General features: G+C 36.8%; 3 long non-coding RNA genes across 4 annotated transcripts in view; all 3 read right to left on the bottom strand.

The window, feature by feature from the left end:
- Positions 1 to 209: 209 nt before the first annotated feature.
- LOC114669650 (uncharacterized) lies at positions 210 to 13,188 on the bottom strand. 2 transcript variants are annotated; one of them, XR_007934219.1, is made up of 5 exons: positions 13,163 to 13,188; positions 12,526 to 12,579; positions 5,750 to 5,803; positions 849 to 902; positions 210 to 263 (listed from the first exon to the last, which is right to left on the bottom strand). It is a non-coding gene; the product is annotated as an uncharacterized LOC114669650 (long non-coding RNA). The 2 variants fall into 2 exon arrangements; XR_007934218.1 differs by lacking the exons at positions 12,526 to 12,579; positions 13,163 to 13,188 and adding an exon at positions 6,504 to 6,565.
- A 4,767-nt stretch (positions 13,189 to 17,955) lies between these two features.
- Positions 17,956 to 19,374, bottom strand: LOC127526788 (uncharacterized). The gene is made up of 3 exons (XR_007934224.1): positions 19,349 to 19,374; positions 18,713 to 18,766; positions 17,956 to 18,012 (listed from the first exon to the last, which is right to left on the bottom strand). It is a non-coding gene; the product is annotated as an uncharacterized LOC127526788 (long non-coding RNA).
- The window catches only part of LOC127526781 (uncharacterized), a 43,242-nt gene continuing 41,261 nt past the window's right edge, over positions 19,369 to 21,349 (bottom strand). The window contains exons 3-4 of the long non-coding RNA XR_007934215.1: positions 20,104 to 20,157; positions 19,369 to 19,402 (exon numbers count right to left, since the gene is read on the bottom strand). This is a non-coding gene — a long non-coding RNA (uncharacterized LOC127526781). The remainder of the gene's footprint in view (positions 19,403 to 20,103; positions 20,158 to 21,349) is intronic.

Consider the following 21,349-nt stretch of genomic DNA (forward strand, 5'->3'; position numbering starts at 1 on the left):
GATCTTTGTACTAATGCCATCAAACCATAGTTAGTTCCTACTTTGTAGCTATTCCTGCTAAGATGCATTCCCTAACAACACCTCACTAAAGGCAAGAAGAAAAGGTCACAAAATAAGGGTGAAAGCACAAGAACTGATGGTAAGAAACAATTTCAAACTCACAAAACCTGATGTTCCAAAAGAAATGAGAGAACTCCATTGTCACTTACCTGAAGAAGCTGTGAGTGTTGTAGAATCACTGCTTGAGTTAGAAGATCCATCTGCTGGAAAAAAACAAAAATGCCCTTGGTAGCTAAGCGTGACGTTTCCTTCAATATCATGCTGATGGCTTCTCATAACTGATTTCTCAGTTGATGGATTTGTGAATTATTCATCCAACACTGCTTGTTTCTTTCTTCATCAATATAATGTGCTAATTTAGTTATGTAAATGTTAAGATTCAGACATTATTTCAAGAAAACACTTTTTAAATCAACTTTTCTAAAACTATACTGGTAGAAACTTTTTTCCAGCCCTGTAAATTGAAGAACACTACAGAAAGCAGGATCAGAAGTCAACTCATTCTCCAAACCTTTCTTGATTTCTCATTTTGCATTTCCAAACATATACATTTACGTTAACTATGGTCTAATTACTGTAGAAGGTGTTATTTGCCAATCCTATGAATCAAAGGTTAGTTGCTGCTGTGTACCTAAGCCTGTGGAATTGTGTTTTTTATTTACACAACTTGGGAAAATACAGTTCAGATAATAAAAGAATGGAAACAAAGACATTAGAAGTGAGAAACAAGTTAATAATCTCGCAAAACTAGAGTTTTAAAAAAATGTGAGGACTTCGTTGTCACCTACTTGTAAAACTTATGGATGTTGTTGATTCAGTGTTCGTACTAGAAGGTTCGTTATCTGCCAAAACAAAAAAGGCACATTACAGCAGAGTCTAATTATTTTACTTTAACTGCACAGTCACTGGTTAGAATACCTGAACTCTTAATTGATTCAGAAATTCTACATTTAACATTGTTTCTGTTGAATGCAAGGCATTATAAATTATACAGTCATATGAAAAAGTTTGGGAACCCTTCTCAGCCTGCATAATAATTTACTCTCCTTTCAACAACAAAGATAACAGTGGTATGTCTTTCATTTCCAAGGATCATCTGAGTACTGGGGTGTTTTCCGAACAAACATTTTTAGTGAAGTATTTAGTAGCAGTATTTAGTTGTATGAAATTAAATCAAATGTGAAAAACTGGCTGTGCAAAAATGTGGGTCACCTTGTAATTTTGCTGATTTGAATGCATGTAACTGCTCAATACTGATTACTTACAAACTTGGATTAGCTCGTTAAGCCTTGAACTTCATAGACAAGTGTGTCCAATCATGAGAAAAAGTATTTAAGGTGGTCAATTGCAAGTTGTGCTTCCCTTTGACTATCCTCTGAAGAGCGACAGCATGGGATCCTCAAAGCAACTCTTAAAAGATCTGAAAACAAAGATCATTCAGTATCATGGTTTAGGGCAGCGTTTTACAACCTTATATATTTGTGACCCGAGTTTTCATAACAGTTTTAATCGTGCCCCCCTAACGTTTTTTTCAATGGAGCCCACTAATACCAATTTGTTCTTTTTTAATTAATGATATATCATAGATGCATATTTTATGCATCTATACTTGATACTTAACTTAAAACCCACTGAGGAATTCCTTGTGTGATTTTGGGGCTATGCAAGAAATAAACTGTTGTTGTTTTTCTACAATGGCAATTCTATAACAATATAACCCAGCGTTTCTCAACCTTTAAGTATTTGCGACCCAAGTTTTCATAACAGTTTTAATCTCTCCCCCCACCCCCAACGTTTTTTTGAAAGGAGCCCACTAATACCAAATTGTTCTTTTTTAATTAAGGATATATCATAGAAGCACATTCTATTATACCTATTTAACTTTTATCGACATTTATCTAACACTATGTTTATTTTTCTAGTATCAGAATGTAGTTTAAGTTAATTTGTTTTGGTTTCAATAGATGTATTTTTTATATTTTCATTCTTGTTTTCTTTTTTTCACATCTTCGCGCCCCCTTTTTGTTATTTTGCGACCCCCTAGGGGGGCCTGCCCCACAGTTTGAGAACCACTGGTTTAGGGGAAGGCTACAAAAAGCTATCTCAGAGGTTTAAACTGTCAGTTTCTGTAACTGTAAGGAATGTGATCAGGAAATGGAAGGCCACAGGCACAGATGCTGTTAAACCCAGAAGGTCTGGCAGACCAAGAAAAATACAGGAGCGGTATACGCACAAGATTGTGAGAATGGTTACAGACAACCCACAGATCACCTCCAAAGACCTGTAAGAACATCTTGCTGCAGATGGTGTATCTGTACATCGTTCTACAATTCAGCGCAATTTGCACAAAGAATATCTGTATGGCAGGGTGGTGAGAAAGAAGCCCTTTCTGCACTCACCCCACAAACAGAGCCGTTTGTTGTATGCCAATGCTCATTTAGACAAGCCAGATTCATTTTGGAACAAAATGATTTGGACTGATGAGACAAAAATTGAGTTATTTGGTCAAAACAAAAAGTGCTTTGCATGGCGGAAGAAGAACACCGCATTCCAAGAAAAACACCTGCTACCTACTGTCAAATTTGGTGGTGGGTCCATCATGCTGTGGGGCTTTGTGGCAAGTTCAGGGACTGGGGCCCTTGTTAAAGTCGATGGTCACATGAATTCAATCCAATATCAACAAATTCTTCAGGATAATGTTCAAGCATCAGTCACAAAGTTGAAGTTACTCAGGGGTTGGATATTCCAACAAGACAATGACCCAAAACACAGTTTGAAATCTACAAAGGCATTCATGCAGAGGGAGAAGTACAATGTTCTGGAATGGCCGTCAAAGTCCCCTGACTTGAATATCATTGAAAATCTATGGGATGATTTGAAGCAGGCTGTCCATGCTCGGCAGCCATCAAATTGAACTGAACTGGAGAGATTTTGTATGGAACAATGGTCAGAAATACCTCCATCCAGAATCCAGACACTCATCAAAGGCTATAGGAGGACAGCGTCTAGAGGCTGTTATATTGGCAAAAGGAGGCTCAACTAAGTATTGATGTCATATCTCTGTTGGGGTGCCCAAATTTATGTACCTGTCTAATTTTGTTATGATGCATATTGCATATTTTCTTTTAATCCAATAAACTAATGTTACTGCTGATATAATACTGTTTCCATAAGGCATGTCAGATATTAAAAGGAAGTTGCTACTTTGAAAGCTCAGCCAATGATAAACAAACATCCAAAGAATTAAGAGGGGTTCCCAAACTTTTTCATATGACTGTACATGTGGTTAAAATCTGCGAAAACAGTAAGAGCAGATGTGTTTATTGGGAGAAGAATAACATAGTCAAAAATAACCCATTTCTGAAATCCCAAAGTTGGAAAAGAAACTGTCAAGCGATAGAGCAGTCCCAATGAGGTTAACAAGTATTTTCTTTTACATAAGGGAAAAAGCTTGATGAATACAATGTGTTCATTACATTGCTTAGATATCAGGATTCAACAATCAGTTTGTGCATGAAAGGAAATAACATAAAACACCCTTCGATGTCAAATCATTCTGCCACGGTTTACAATGAGAAATCAACATACTGTGTTTCTAAACATTAGCACTTGTGATTTCATTTAAGAAGATCTTTATACTAATTCAGACCGTCATCTCATAACTGATTTGTCAGTTGATGGATTTATGAATTATTCATCCAACACTGCTTGTTTCTTACTTCATCAATATAATGTGCTAACTTAGAAATGTAAATGTCAAGATTCAAACATTATTTCAAGCAAATATTTTTTAAACCCACTTTTCTAAAACTATACTGGTAGAAACTGTTTTTCAGCCCCGTAAAATGAAGAACACTACAGAAAGCAAAATCAGAAGTCAACTCATTCTCCAAACCTTTCTTGATTTCTCATTTTGCATTTCCAAATGTATACATTTACGTTAACTATGGTCTAATTACTGTAGAAAGGTATTATTTGCCAATCCTAAGAATCCAAGGTTAGTTCCTGCTTTGTACCTAATCCTGCAGAATTGTGTTTCTTATTAACACAATTTGGGAAAATACACTTCAGAAAATAAAAGAATTTTAACAAAGATATTAGAAGTGAGAAACAAGTTAATAATCTCACAAAACTAGCGTTCTAAAAAAATACGAGGACTTTGTAGTCACCTACTTGTGAATTTCCCCTTGGGATTAATAAAGTATCTATCTATCTATCTATCTATCTATCTATCTATCTATCTATCTATCTATCTATCTATCTATCTATCTATCTATCTATCTATCTATCTATCTATCTATCTATCTATCTATCTATCTATCTATCTATCTATCTATCTATCTATCTATCTATCTATCTATCTATCTATCTTTCTATCTATCTATCTATTGTGGAGGATGCCCAGGGTCCATGCCTGGCCAGGACGTCCCTTCTACTTATATTCCAGGGGAGCAGCCATGGACTCCTCAATACCTCCCCCGGGACGCTTGGTGGCAGCCTCCCTGGTTGATGATGTCTCAGTTTCCCGCAGGGATTCATGGGAGATGGAGTTCTTCCCAACCCTGTGGGGACCTGGGATGGCCACCAGGGGGCGAGGTAAAGATAGTTAAGCCCAGCTGGTCTAATCATGGGCCCCACATGGGAATGCAATTGGGAACAGGTGAGCAAGCACCAAGAGCTCTCCCGGGAGGGCCATAAAAGAAGCCAGCAACCACCACTCAGGGCCAGAATCGGGAGGAAGAGGACGAGGTGCCTGAGAGGAGTGGTGGTGCCAACGGAAGGATTGCTGACTTGAGAAAGAGGTACTTTGGGACTGTGTTATACCTGTGGGGTTCACGGGGAAGACATGCCCCACAGGTGAAGAATAAGATTTATTTGTGTTTATTGCTTTAAGTGCTTGTGGGACTGTGTTGGGCCTTTGGGACACGGGGAAGACGTGCCCCACGGCTGAAGAGAAAATAAAAAGATTTGTGTTCAATTTATACGTGCCTCAGTGTGAATCTGTGCTGGGTCGGACACCACTTATATGCGCCTTATTCACTCACTCTCTCACTCACTCACTCACTCACTCACTCACTCACTCACTCACTCACTCACTCACTCACTCACTCACTCACTCTATCTATCTATCTATCTATCTATCTATCTATCTATCTATCTATCTATCTATCTATCTATCTATCTATCTATCTATCTATCTATCTATCTATCTATCTATCTATCTATCTATCTATCTATCTATCTATCTATCTATCTATCTATCTATCTATCTATCTATCGGACTTGTGGATGTTCTTGATTCAGTGTTCGTACTAGGAAGTCCGTTAGCTGCCAGAACAAAAAAGGCACATTGTAGCAAAGTCTAATTATTTTCCTTTAACCGCACAGTCACTGGTTCGAATACCTGATCTCTATTGGGAAAAGAGTAACATAGTCAAAAATAATGAACTGTCAAGAGATGGAACAGTCCAAATGAGATTAACAATTATTTTCTTTTACATGAGGAAGATAGGGTTAGTTCCTGCTGTGTACCTAAGCCTGCGGAATTGTGTTTCTTATTAACACAACTTGGGAAAATACAGTTCAGAAAATAAAAGAACTTAAACAAAGACATTAGAAGTGAGAAACAAGTTAATAATCTCACAAAACTAGCGTTCTAAAAAAATATGAGGACTTCGTAGTCACCTACTTGTAAAACTTATGGATGTCGTTGATTCAGTGTTTGTACTAGGAGGTCCGTTAGCTGCCAAAACAAAAAAGACACATTGCAGCAAAATCTAATTATTTTACTTTAACTGCACAGTCACTGGTTAGAATACCTGAACTCTTAATTGATTCAGAAATTCTACATTTAACATTGTTTCTGTTGAATGCAAGGCATTAAAAATTATACATGTGGTTAAAATCTGTAAACAGTAAGAACAGATGTGCTTATCAGGAAAAGAAAAACATAGTCAAAAATAATCCATTTCTGAAATCCTAAAGTTGGAAAAGAGACTGTCAAGAGACAGAACAGTCCCAATGAGATTAACGATTATTTTCTTTTATATAAGGGAGATAACCTGATCAATGCAATTTGTTCTTTACATTGCTTAGATATCAGGATTCAACAATCAGTTTGTGCATGAAAGGAAATAATAATAAATACCTTTCGATGTCAAATCATTCTGTAACAGTTTACAATAAGAAACCAACATATTTCTAAACATTAGCACTGGTGATTTCATTTAAAAAGATCTTTGTACTAATGCAGTCAAACCAAAGTTAGTTCTTACTTTGTAGCTATTCCTGCTAAGATGCATTCCCTAACAACACCTCATTAAAGGCAAGAAGAAAAGGTCACAAAATAAGGGTGAAACCACAAGAACTGATGGTAAGAAACAATTTCAAACTCACAAAACCTGATGTTCCAAAGGAAATGACAGAACTCCATTGTCACTTACCTGAAGAAGCTGTGGATGTTGTGGAATCACTGCTTGAGCTAGAAGATCCATCTGCTGAAAAAAAAAAATGCCCTTGGTAGCTAAGCGTGACGTTTCCTTCAATATCATGCTGATGGCTTCTCATAATTAATTTCTCAGTTGATGGATTTATGAAGTACTCATTCAAAGCTGCTTGTTTCTTACTTCATCAATATAATGTGCTTATTCAGTTACGCAAATGTCAGGATTGAAACATCAGTTGATGCAAACATTTTTTAAACACGCTTTTCTAACACTATATTGGTAGAAGCTCTTTTCCAGCCCCTTAAAATGAAGAAAACTACAGAAAGCAGGTTCAGAAGTCAAGTCATTCTCCAAGACTGTATTGATTTGTCATTGTTCAATTCCAAATGTATACATTTACGTTAACTATGGTACTAATTACTGTAGAAGGTGTTATTTGCCAATCCTATGAATCAAAGGTTAGTTGCTGCTGTGTACCTAAGCCTGTGGAATTGTGTTTTTTATTTGCACAATTTGGGAAAATACAGTTCAGATAATAAAAGAACGGAAACAAAGACATTAGAAGTGAGAAACAAGTTAATAATCTCGCAAAACTAGAGTTTTAAAAAAAATGTGAGGACTTCGTTGTCACCTACTTGTAAAACTTATGGATGTTGTTGATTCAATGTTCGTACTAGAAGGTTCGTTATCTGCCAAAACAAAAAAGGCACATTGCAGCAGAGTCTAATTATTTTACTTTAACTGCACAGTCACTGGTTAGAATACCTGAACTCTTAATTGATTCAGAAATTGTACATTTAACATTGTTTCTGTTGAATGCAAGGCATTATAAATTATACAGTCATATAAAAAAGTTTGGGAACCCTTCTCAGTCTGCATAATAATTTACTCTCCTTTCAACAACAAAGATAACAGTGGTATGTCTTTCATTTCCAAGGATCATCTGAGTACTTGGGTGTTTTCCGAACAAACATTTTTAGTGAAGTATTTAGTAGCAGTATTTAGTTGTATGAAATTAAATCAAATGTGAAAAACTGGCTGTGCAAAAATGTGGGTCACCTTGTAATTTTGCTGATTTGAATGCATGTAACTGCTCAATACTGATTACTTACAAACTTGGATTAGCTCGTTAAGCCTTGAACTTCATAGACAAGTGTGTCCAATCATGAGAAAAAGTATTTAAGGTGGTCAATTGCAAGTTGTGCTTCCCTTTGACTATCCTCTGAAGAGTGACAGCATGGGATCCTCAAAGCAACTCTTAAAAGATCTGAAAACAAAGATCATTCAGTATCATGGTTTAGGGCAGCGTTTTACAACCTTATATATTTGTGACCCGAGTTTTCATAACAGTTTTAATCGTGCCCCCCTAACGTTTTTTTCAATGGAGCCCACTAATACCAATTTGTTCTTTTTTAATTAATGATATATCATAGATGCATATTTTATGTATCTATACTTGATACTTAACTTTTATCAACATTTATCTAACTCTATATTTATATTTCTAGTATCAGAATGTAGTTTAAGTTAATTTGTTTTGGTTGTCAATAGATGTTATTTTTATATTTTCATTCTTGTTTTCTTTTATTCACATCTTCATGCCCCCTTTTTGTTATTTCGCGACCCCCTAGGGGGGCCCCGCCCCACAGTTTGAGAACACTGGTTTAGGGGAAGGCTACAAAAAGCTATCTCAGAGGTTTAAACTGTCAGTTTCAACTGTAAGGAATGTGATCAGGAAATGGAAGGCCACAGGCACAGATGCTGTTAAACCCAGCAGGTCTGGCAGGCCAAGAAAAATACAGGAGCGGTAAACGGACAGGATTGTGAGAATGGTTACAGACAACCCACAGATCACCTCCAAAGACCTGCAAGAACATCTTGCTGCAGATGGTGTATCTGTACATCGTTCTACAATTCAGTGCAATTTGCACAAAGAATATCTGTATGGCAGGGTGATGAGAAAGAAGCCCTTTCTGCACTCACGCCACAAACAGAGTCGCTTGTTGTATGCCAATGCTCATTTAGACAAGCCAGATTCATTTTGGAACAAAATGATTTGGACTGATGAGACAAAAATTGAGTTATTTGGTCATAGCGAAAAGCGCTTTGCATGGCGGAAGAAGAACACCGCATTCCAAGAAAAACACCTGCTACCTACTGTCAAATTTGGTGGAGGGTCCATCATGCTGTGGGGTTGTGTGGCTAGTTCAGGGACTGGGGCCCGTGTTAAAGTCGATGGTCGCATGAATTCAACCCAATATCAACAAATTCTTCAGGATAATGTTCAAGCATCAGTCACAAAGTTGAAGTTACGCAGGGGTTGGATATTCCAACAGGACAACGACCCAAAACACAGTTTGAAATCTACAAAGGCATTCACGCAGAGGGAGAAGTACAATGTTCTGGAATGGCCGTCACAGTCCCCTGACTTGAATATCATTGAAAATCTATGGGATGATTTGAAGCAGGCTCTCCATGCTCGGCAGCCATCAAATTGAACTGAACTGGAGAGATTTTGTATGGAAGAATGGTCAGAAATACCTCCATCCAGAATCCAGACACTCATCAAAGGCTATAGGAGGACAGCGTCTAGAGGCTGTTATATTGGCAAAAGGAGGCTCAACTAAGTATTGATGTCATATCTCTGTTGGGGTGCCCAAATTTATGTACCTGTCTAATTTTGTTATGATGCATATTGCATATTTTCTTTTAATCCAATAAACTAATGTTACTGCTGATATAATACTGTTTCCATAAGGCATGTCAGATATTAAAAGGAAGTTGCTACTTTGAAAGCTCAGCCAATGATAAACAAACATCCAAAGAATTAAGAGGGGTTCCCAAACTTTTTCATATGACTGTACATGTGGTTAAAATCTGCGAAAACAGTAAGAGCAGATGTGTTTATTGGGAGAAGAATAACATAGTCAAAAATAACCCATTTCTGAAATCCCAAAGTTGGAAAAGAAACTGTCAAGCGATAGAGCAGTCCCAATGAGGTTAACAAGTATTTTCTTTTACATAAGGGAAAAAGCTTGATGAATACAATGTGTTCATTACATTGCTTAGATATCAGGATTCAACAATCAGTTTGTGCATGAAAGGAAATAACATAAAACACCCTTCGATGTCAAATCATTCTGCCACGGTTTACAATGAGAAATCAACATACTGTGTTTCTAAACATTAGCACTTGTGATTTCATTTAAGAAGATCTTTATACTAATTCAGACCGTCATCTCATAACTGATTTGTCAGTTGATGGATTTATGAATTATTCATCCAACACTGCTTGTTTCTTACTTCATCAATATAATGTGCTAACTTAGAAATGTAAATGTCAAGATTCAAACATTATTTCAAGCAAATATTTTTTAAACCCACTTTTCTAAAACTATACTGGTAGAAACTGTTTTTCAGCCCCGTAAAATGAAGAACACTACAGAAAGCAAAATCAGAAGTCAACTCATTCTCCAAACCTTTCTTGATTTCTCATTTTGCATTTCCAAATGTATACATTTACGTTAACTATGGTCTAATTACTGTAGAAAGGTATTATTTGCCAATCCTAAGAATCCAAGGTTAGTTCCTGCTTTGTACCTAATCCTGCAGAATTGTGTTTCTTATTAACACAATTTGGGAAAATACACTTCAGAAAATAAAAGAATTTTAACAAAGATATTAGAAGTGAGAAACAAGTTAATAATCTCACAAAACTAGCGTTCTAAAAAAATACGAGGACTTTGTAGTCACCTACTTGTGAATTTCCCCTTGGGATTAATAAAGTATCTATCTATCTATCTATCTATCTATCTATCTATCTATCTATCTATCTATCTATCTATCTATCTATCTATCTATCTATCTATCTATCTATCTATCTATCTATCTATCTATCTATCTATCTATCTATCTATTGTGGAGGATGCCCAGGGTCCATGCCTGGCCAGGACGTCCCTTCTACTTATATTCCAGGGGAGCCGCCATGGACTCCTCAATACCTCCCCCGGGACGCTTGGTGGCAGCCTCCCTGGTTGATGATGTCTCAGTTTCCCGCAGGGATTCATGGGAGATGGAGTTCTTCCCAACCCTGTGGGGACCTGGGATGGCCACCAGGGGGCGAGGTAAAGATAGTTAAGCCCAGCTGGTCTAATCATGGGCCCCACATGGGAATGCAATTGGGAACAGGTGAGCAAGCACCAAGAGCTCTCCCGGGAGGGCCATAAAAGAAGCCAGCAACCACCACTCAGGGCCAGAATCGGGAGGAAGAGGACGAGGTGCCTGAGAGGAGTGGTGGTGCCAACGGAAGGATTGCTGACTTGAGAAAGAGGTACTTTGGGACTGTGTTATACCTGTGGGGTTCACGGGGAAGACATGCCCCACAGGTGAAGAATAAGATTTATTTGTGTTTATTGCTTTAAGTGCTTGTGGGACTGTGTTGGGCCTTTGGGACACGGGGAAGACGTGCCCCACGGCTGAAGAGAAAATAAAAAGATTTGTGTTCAATTTATACGTGCCTCAGTGTGAATCTGTGCTGGGTCGGACACCACTTATATGCGCCTTATTCACTCACTCACTCACTCACTCACTCACTCACTCACTCACTCACTCACTCACTCACTCACTCACTCACTCACTCACTCACTCACTCACTCACTCACTCACTCACTCACTCACTCACTCACTCACTCTATCTATCTATCTATCTATCTATCTATCTATCTATCTATCTATCTCTCTATCTATCTATCTATCTATCTATCTATCTATCTATCTATCTATCTATCTATCTATCTATCTATCTATCTATCTATCTATCTATCTATCTATCTATCTATCTATCTATCTATCTATCGGACTTGTGGATGTTCTTGATTCAGTGTTCGTACTAGGAAGTCCGTTAGCTGCCAGAACAAAAAAGGCACATTGTAGCAAAGTCTAATTATTTTCCTTTAACCGCACAGTCACTGGTTCGAATACCTGATCTCTATTGGGAAAAGAGTAACATAGTCAAAAATAATGAACTGTCAAGAGATGGAACAGTCCAAATGAGATTAACAATTATTTTCTTTTACATGAGGAAGATAGGGTTAGTTCCTGCTGTGTACCTAAGCCTGCGGAATTGTGTTTCTTATTAACACAACTTGGGAAAATACAGTTCAGAAAATAAAAGAACTTAAACAAAGACATTAGAAGTGAGAAACAAGTTAATAATCTCACAAAACTAGCGTTCTAAAAAAATATGAGGACTTCGTAGTCACCTACTTGTAAAACTTATGGATGTCGTTGATTCAGTGTTTGTACTAGGAGGTCCGTTAGCTGCCAAAACAAAAAAGACACATTGCAGCAAAATCTAATTATTTTACTTTAACTGCACAGTCACTGGTTAGAATACCTGAACTCTTAATTGATTCAGAAATTCTACATTTAACATTGTTTCTGTTGAATGCAAGGCATTAAAAATTATACATGTGGTTAAAATCTGTAAACAGTAAGAACAGATGTGCTTATCAGGAAAAGAAAAACATAGTCAAAAATAATCCATTTCTGAAATCCTAAAGTTGGAAAAGAGACTGTCAAGAGACAGAACAGTCCCAATGAGATTAACGATTATTTTCTTTTATATAAGGGAGATAACCTGATCAATGCAATTTGTTCTTTACATTGCTTAGATATCAGGATTCAACAATCAGTTTGTGCATGAAAGGAAATAATAATAAATACCTTTCGATGTCAAATCATTCTGTAACAGTTTACAATAAGAAACCAACATATTTCTAAACATTAGCACTGGTGATTTCATTTAAAAAGATCTTTGTACTAATGCAGTCAAACCAAAGATAGTTCTTACTTTGTAGCTATTCCTGCTAAGATGCATTCCCTAACAACACCTCATTAAAGGCAAGAAGAAAAGGTCACAAAATAAGGGTGAAACCACAAGAACTGATGGTAAGAAACAATTTCAAACTCACAAAACCTGATGTTCCAAAGGAAATGACAGAACTCCATTGTCACTTACCTGAAGAAGCTGTGGATGTTGTGGAATCACTGCTTGAGCTAGAAGATCCATCTGCTGAAAAAAAAAAATGCCCTTGGTAGCTAAGCGTGACGTTTCCTTCAATATCATGCTGATGGCTTCTCATAATTAATTTCTCAGTTGATGGATTTATGAAGTACTCATTCAAAGCTGCTTGTTTCTTACTTCATCAATATAATGTGCTTATTCAGTTACGCAAATGTCAGGATTGAAACATCAGTTGATGCAAACATTTTTTAAACACGCTTTTCTAACACTATATTGGTAGAAGCTCTTTTCCAGCCCCTTAAAATGAAGAAAACTACAGAAAGCAGGTTCAGAAGTCAAGTCATTCTCCAAGACTGTATTGATTTGTCATTGTTCAATTCCAAATGTATACATTTACGTTAACTATGGTACTAATTACTGTAGAAGGTGTTATTTGCCAATCCTATGAATCAAAGGTTAGTTGCTGCTGTGTACCTAAGCCTGTGGAATTGTGTTTTTTATTTGCACAATTTGGGAAAATACAGTTCAGATAATAAAAGAACGGAAACAAAGACATTAGAAGTGAGAAACAAGTTAATAATCTCGCAAAACTAGAGTTTTAAAAAAATGTGAGGACTTCGTTGTCACCTACTTGTAAAACTTATGGATGTTGTTGATTCAATGTTCGTACTAGAAGGTTCGTTATCTGCCAAAACAAAAAAGGCACATTGCAGCAGAGTCTAATTATTTTACTTTAACTGCACAGTCACTGGTTAGAATACCTGAACTCTTAATTGATTCAGAAATTGTACATTTAACATTGTTTCTGTTGAATGCAAGGCATTATAAATTATACAGTCATATAAAAAAGTTTGGGAACCCTTCTCAGTCTGCATAATAATTTACTCTCCTTTCAACAACAAAGATAACAGTGGTATGTCTTTCATTTCCAAGGATCATCTGAGTACTTGGGTGTTTTCCGAACAAACATTTTTAGTGAAGTATTTAGTAGCAGTATTTAGTTGTATGAAATTAAATCAAATGTGAAAAACTGGCTGTGCAAAAATGTGGGTCACCTTGTAATTTTGCTGATTTGAATGCATGTAACTGCTCAATACTGATTACTTACAAACTTGGATTAGCTCGTTAAGCCTTGAACTTCATAGACAAGTGTGTCCAATCATGAGAAAAAGTATTTAAGGTGGTCAATTGCAAGTTGTGCTTCCCTTTGACTATCCTCTGAAGAGTGACAGCATGGGATCCTCAAAGCAACTCTTAAAAGATCTGAAAACAAAGATCATTCAGTATCATGGTTTAGGGCAGCGTTTTACAACCTTATATATTTGTGACCCGAGTTTTCATAACAGTTTTAATCGTGCCCCCCTAACGTTTTTTTCAATGGAGCCCACTAATACCAATTTGTTCTTTTTTAATTAATGATATATCATAGATGCATATTTTATGTATCTATACTTGATACTTAACTTTTATCAACATTTATCTAACTCTATATTTATATTTCTAGTATCAGAATGTAGTTTAAGTTAATTTGTTTTGGTTGTCAATAGATGTTATTTTTATATTTTCATTCTTGTTTTCTTTTATTCACATCTTCATGCCCCCTTTTTGTTATTTCGCGACCCCCTAGGGGGGCCCCGCCCCACAGTTTGAGAACACTGGTTTAGGGGAAGGCTACAAAAAGCTATCTCAGAGGTTTAAACTGTCAGTTTCAACTGTAAGGAATGTGATCAGGAAATGGAAGGCCACAGGCACAGATGCTGTTAAACCCAGCAGGTCTGGCAGGCCAAGAAAAATACAGGAGCGGTAAACGGACAGGATTGTGAGAATGGTTACAGACAACCCACAGATCACCTCCAAAGACCTGCAAGAACATCTTGCTGCAGATGGTGTATCTGTACATCGTTCTACAATTCAGTGCAATTTGCACAAAGAATATCTGTATGGCAGGGTGATGAGAAAGAAGCCCTTTCTGCACTCACGCCACAAACAGAGTCGCTTGTTGTATGCCAATGCTCATTTAGACAAGCCAGATTCATTTTGGAACAAAATGATTTGGACTGATGAGACAAAAATTGAGTTATTTGGTCATAGCGAAAAGCGCTTTGCATGGCGGAAGAAGAACACCGCATTCCAAGAAAAACACCTGCTACCTACTGTCAAATTTGGTGGAGGGTCCATCATGCTGTGGGGTTGTGTGGCTAGTTCAGGGACTGGGGCCCGTGTTAAAGTCGATGGTCGCATGAATTCAACCCAATATCAACAAATTCTTCAGGATAATGTTCAAGCATCAGTCACAAAGTTGAAGTTACGCAGGGGTTGGATATTCCAACAGGACAACGACCCAAAACACAGTTTGAAATCTACAAAGGCATTCACGCAGAGGGAGAAGTACAATGTTCTGGAATGGCCGTCACAGTCCCCTGACTTGAATATCATTGAAAATCTATGGGATGATTTGAAGCAGGCTCTCCATGCTCGGCAGCCATCAAATTGAACTGAACTGGAGAGATTTTGTATGGAAGAATGGTCAGAAATACCTCCATCCAGAATCCAGACACTCATCAAAGGCTATAGGAGGACAGCGTCTAGAGGCTGTTATATTGGCAAAAGGAGGCTCAACTAAGTATTGATGTCATATCTCTGTTGGGGTGCCCAAATTTATGTACCTGTCTAATTTTGTTATGATGCATATTGCATATTTTCTTTTAATCCAATAAACTAATGTTACTGCTGATATAATACTGTTTCCATAAGGCATGTCAGATATTAAAAGGAAGTTGCTACTTTGAAAGCTCAGCCAATGATAAACAAACATCCAAAGAATTAAGAGGGGTTCCCAAACTTTTTCATATGACTGTACATGTGGTTAAAATCTGCGAAAACAGTAAGAGCAGATGTGTTTATTGGGAGAAGAATAACATAGTCAAAAATAACCCATTTCTGAAATCCCAAAGTTGGAAAAGAAACTGTCAAGCGATAGAGCAGTCCCAATGAGGTTAACAAGTATTTTCTTTTACATAAGGGAAAAAGCTTGATGAATACAATGTGTTCATTACATTGCTTAGATATCAGGATTCAACAATCAGTTTGTGCATGAAAGGAAATAACATAAAACACCCTTCGATGTCAAATCATTCTGCCACGGTTTACAATGAGAAATCAACATACTGTGTTTCTAAACATTAGCACTTGTGATTTCATTTAAGAAGATCTTTATACTAATTCAGACCGTCATCTCATAACTGATTTGTCAGTTGATGGATTTATGAATTATTCATCCAACACTGCTTGTTTCTTACTTCATCAATATAATGTGCTAACTTAGAAATGTAAATGTCAAGATTCAAACATTATTTCAAGCAAATATTTTTTAAACCCACTTTTCTAAAACTATACTGGTAGAAACTGTTTTTCAGCCCCGTAAAATGAAGAACACTACAGAAAGCAAAATCAGAAGTCAACTCATTCTCCAAACCTTTCTTGATTTCTCATTTTGCATTTCCAAATGTATACATTTACGTTAACTATGGTCTAATTACTGTAGAAAGGTATTATTTGCCAATCCTAAGAATCCAAGGTTAGTTCCTGCTTTGTACCTAATCCTGCAGAATTGTGTTTCTTATTAACACAATTTGGGAAAATACACTTCAGAAAATAAAAGAATTTTAACAAAGATATTAGAAGTGAGAAACAAGTTAATAATCTCACAAAACTAGCGTTCTAAAAAAATACGAGGACTTTGTAGTCACCTACTTGTGAATTTCCCCTTGGGATTAATAAAGTATCTATCTATCTATCTATCTATCTATCTATCTATCTATCTATCTATCTATCTATCTATCTATCTATCTATCTATCTATCTATCTATCTATCTATCTATCTATCTATCTATCTATCTATCTATCTATCTATCTATCTATCTATCTATCTATTGTGGAGGATGCCCAGGGTCCATGCCTGGCCAGGACGTCCCTTCTACTTATATTCCAGGGGAGCCGCCATGGACTCCTCAATACCTCCCCCGGGACGCTTGGTGGCAGCCTCCCTGGTTGATGATGTCTCAGTTTCCCGCAGGGATTCATGGGAGATGGAGTTCTTCCCAACCCTGTGGGGACCTGGGATGGCCACCAGGGGGCGAGGTAAAGATAGTTAAGCCCAGCTGGTCTAATCATGGGCCCCACATGGGAATGCAATTGGGAACAGGTGAGCAAGCACCAAGAGCTCTCCCGGGAGGGCCATAAAAGAAGCCAGCAACCACCACTCAGGGCCAGAATCGGGAGGAAGAGGACGAGGTGCCTGAGAGGAGTGGTGGTGCCAACGGAAGGATTGCTGACTTGAGAAAGAGGTACTTTGGGACTGTGTTATACCTGTGGGGTTCACGGGGAAGACATGCCCCACAGGTGAAGAATAAGATTTATTTGTGTTTATTGCTTTAAGTGCTTGTGGGACTGTGTTGGGCCTTTGGGACACGGGGAAGACGTGCCCCACGGCTGAAGAGAAAATAAAAAGATTTGTGTTCAATTTATACGTGCCTCAGTGTGAATCTGTGCTGGGTCGGACACCACTTATATGCGCCTTATTCACTCACTCACTCACTCACTCACTCACTCACTCACTCACTCACTCACTCACTCACTCACTCACTCACTCACTCACTCACTCACTCACTCACTCACTCACTCACTCACTCACTCACTCACTCACTCACTCACTCACTCACTCACTCACTCACTCACTCACTCTATCTATCTATCTATCTATCTATCTATCTATCTATCTATCTATCTATCTATCTATCTATCTATCTATCTATCTATCTATCTATCTATCTATCTATCTATCTATCTATCTATCTATCTATCTATCTATCTATCTCTGCCAACTACACTATCTATCTATCTATCTATCTATCTATCTATCTATCTATCTATCTATCTATCTATCTATCTATCTATCTATCTATCTATCTATCTATCTATCTATCTATCTATCTATCTATCTATCTATCTATCTATCGGACTTGTGGATGTTCTTGATTCAGTGTTCGTACTAGGAAGTCCGTTAGCTGCCAGAACAAAAAAGGCACATTGTAGCAAAGTCTAATTATTTTCCTTTAACCGCACAGTCACTGGTTCGAATACCTGATCTCTATTGGGAAAAGAGTAACATAGTCAAAAATAATGAACTGTCAAGAGATGGAACAGTCCAAATGAGATTAACAATTATTTTCTTTTACATGAGGAAGATAGGGTTAGTTCCTGCTGTGTACCTAAACCTGCGGAATTGTGTTTCTTATTAACACAACTTGGGAAAATACAGTTCAGAAAATAAAAGAACTTAAACAAAGACATTAGAAGTGAGAAACAAGTTAATAATCTCACAAAACTAGCGTTCTAAAAAAATATGAGGACTTCGTAGTCACCTACTTGTAAAACTTATGGATGTCGTTGATTCAGTGTTTGTACTAGGAGGTCCGTTAGCTGCCAAAACAAAAAAGACACATTGCAGCAAAATCTAATTATTTTACTTTAACTGCACAGTCACTGGTTAGAATACCTGAACTCTTAATTGATTCAGAAATTCTACATTTAACATTGTTTCTGTTGAATGCAAGGCATTAAAAATTATACATGTGGTTAAAATCTGTAAACAGTAAGAACAGATGTGCTTATCAGGAAAAGAAAAACATAGTCAAAAATAATCCATTTCTGAAATCCTAAAGTTGGAAAAGAGACTGTCAAGAGACAGAACAGTCCCAATGAGATTAACGATTATTTTCTTTTATATAAGGGAGATAACCTGATCAATGCAATTTGTTCTTTACATTGCTTAGATATCAGGATTCAACAATCAGTTTGTGCATGAAAGGAAATAATAATAAATACCTTTCGATGTCAAATCATTCTGTAACAGTTTACAATAAGAAACCAACATATTTCTAAACATTAGCACTGGTGATTTCATTTAAAAAGATCTTTGTACTAATGCAGTCAAACCAAAGTTAGTTCTTACTTTGTAGCTATTCCTGCTAAGATGCATTCCCTAACAACACCTCACTAAAGGCAAGAAGAAAAGGTCACAAAATAAGGGTGAAACCACAAGAACTGATGGTAAGAAACAATTTCAAACTCACAAAACCTGATGTTCCAAAGGAAATGACAGAACTCCATTGTCACTTACCTGAAGAAGCTGTGGATGTTGTGGAATCACTGCTTGAGCTAGAAGATCCATCTGCTGAAAAAAAAAAATGCCCTTGGTAGCTAAGCATGACGTTTCCTTCAATATCATGCTGATGGCTTCTCATAATTAATTTCTCAGTTGATGGATTTATGAAGTACTCATTCAAAGCTGCTTGTTTCTTACTTCATCAATATAATGTGCTTATTCAGTTACGCAAATGTCAGGATTGAAACATCAGTTGATGCAAACATTTTTTAAACACACTTTTCTAACACTATATTGGTAGAAGCTCTTTTCCAGCCCCGTAAATGAAGAAAACTACAGAAAGCAGGTTCAGAAGTCAAGTCATTCTCCAAGACTGTATTGATTTGTCATTGTTCAATTCCAAATGTATACATTTACGTTAACTATGGTACTAATTACTGTAGAAGGTGTTATTTGCCAATCCTATGAATCAAAGGTTAGTTGCTGCTGTGTACCTAAGCCTGCGGAATTGTGTTTTTTATTTACACAACTTGGGAAAATACAGTTCAGAAAATAAAAGAATGGAAACAAAGACATTAGAAGTGAGAAACAAGTTAATAATCTCGCAAAACTAGAGTTTTAAAAATATGTGAGGACTTCGTTGTCACCTACTTGTAAAACTTATGGATGTTGTTGATTCAGTGTTCGTACTAGAAGGTTCGTTATCTGCCAAAACAAAAAGGGCACATTGCAGCAGAGTCTAATTATTTTACTTTAACTGCACAGTCACTGGTTAGAATACCTGAACTCTTAATTGATTCAGAAATTCTACATTTAACATTGTTTCTGTTGAATGCAAGGCATTAATAATTATACATGTGGTTAAAATTTGTAAACAGTAGGAACAGATGTGCTTATCGGGAAAAGAAACACATAGTAAAAAATAATCCATTTATGAAATCCCAAAGTTGGAAAAAAGACTGTCAAGAGACAGAACAGTCCCAATGAGATTAACGATTATTTTCTTTTACATAAGGGAGATAACCTGATCAATACAATGTGTTCTTTACATTGCTTTGATATCAGTATTCAACAATCAGTTCGTGCGTGAAAGGAAATAACATTAAACACCCTTTGATGTCAAATCATTCTGCAATGGTTTACAATGAGAAACCAACATATTTCTAGACATTAGCACTTGTGATTTCATTTAAGAAGATCTTTATGCTAATGCAGTCAAACCAAAATTAGTTCCTACTTTGTACCTATTCCTTCCAAGATGCATTCTCTAATAACGCCTCACTAAAGGCAAGAAGAAAAGGTCAGAAACTAATAGTGAAAGCACAAGAATTGATGGTAAGAAACAATTTCAAACTCTGCAATACCCGATCTTCCAAAAGAAATGACAGAACTCCATTGTCACTTACCTGAAGAAGCTGTGACTGTTGCTGAATCACTGCTTGAGTTAGAAGATTCATCTGCTGGAAAAAAAAACAAGAAATGCCCTTGTTAGCTAAGCGTGACATTTGACTTCAGTTGCATGCTGACTGCTTCTCATAACTGATTTCTCAGTTGGTGGTTTTATTAAGTATTCATGCAACCCTGCTTGTTTTGCAAGTAATCTATGATGAAAAAATATGTATTAGATTCGAGTATAGCAGATAAACTTTATTAATCCCATCCTGAAAATCAGATGTATGCAGCACAATCCCCGTTACTCTCTACTGTTGATCCCAAGTATTTAAACTCATCCACCTTCGCCAACTCTACTCCCTGCATCCTCACCATTCCACTGACCTTCCTCTCATTCATACACATGTATTCTTTTTCTAAAAAGTTTTTAACAATTAAGCAAAAAACTAATTCTCAGGCAATCATCGACAGAAAAAAATTATTTTTTGTACATATACTGAAAGAAAAGTCAAATCTAACACTGAAAAAAACAGTGGGAATAACAGTGGGAACTGAATCTTGTTGACTATGATTGGTAATATCTACATAAAAACTTAAACTTGTTCTTAAAACCGAGAATATGTTTCCTCCTCAGAAATTCATTTCCAACAAATTCACTTAAATATTCAAACTCCCAACATATTCCAAAGCAACATAAGAATCACTTGTTTGCTGATTGAACACAATTTACTTATTTAGTTATATAAATTTACAGACTGAATAATTAGATAGATAGATAGATAGATAGATAGATAGATAGATAGATAGATAGATAGATAGATAGATAGATAGATAGATAGATAGATAGATAGATAGATAGATAGATAGATAGATAGATAGATAGATAGATAGATAGATAGATAGATAGATAGATAGATACTTTATTAATCCCAGGGGGAAATTCACATACTCCAGCAGCAAAAAAATATTAAATTAAAGAGTAATAAAAAATGCAGGTAAAAAACAGACAATAACTTGAATAATGTTCAACGTTTACCCCCTCTGGTGGAATTGAAGAGTCGCATAGTTTGGGGGAGGAATGATCTCCTCAGTCTGTCAGTGGAGCAGGACAGTGACAGCAGTCTGTCGCTGAAACTGCTCCTCTGTTTGGAGATGACACTGTTTAATGGATGTAGTGGATTCTCCATAATTGATAGGAGCCTGCTGAGTGCCCGTTGCTCTGCTACGGATGTCAAACCGTCCAGCTCTATGCCAACAATA

The sequence above is a fragment of the Erpetoichthys calabaricus genome, chromosome 2 (assembly GCF_900747795.2).
Source record: "Erpetoichthys calabaricus chromosome 2, fErpCal1.3, whole genome shotgun sequence".
In the NCBI taxonomy this organism is placed as follows: Eukaryota; Metazoa; Chordata; class Cladistia; order Polypteriformes; family Polypteridae; genus Erpetoichthys; species Erpetoichthys calabaricus.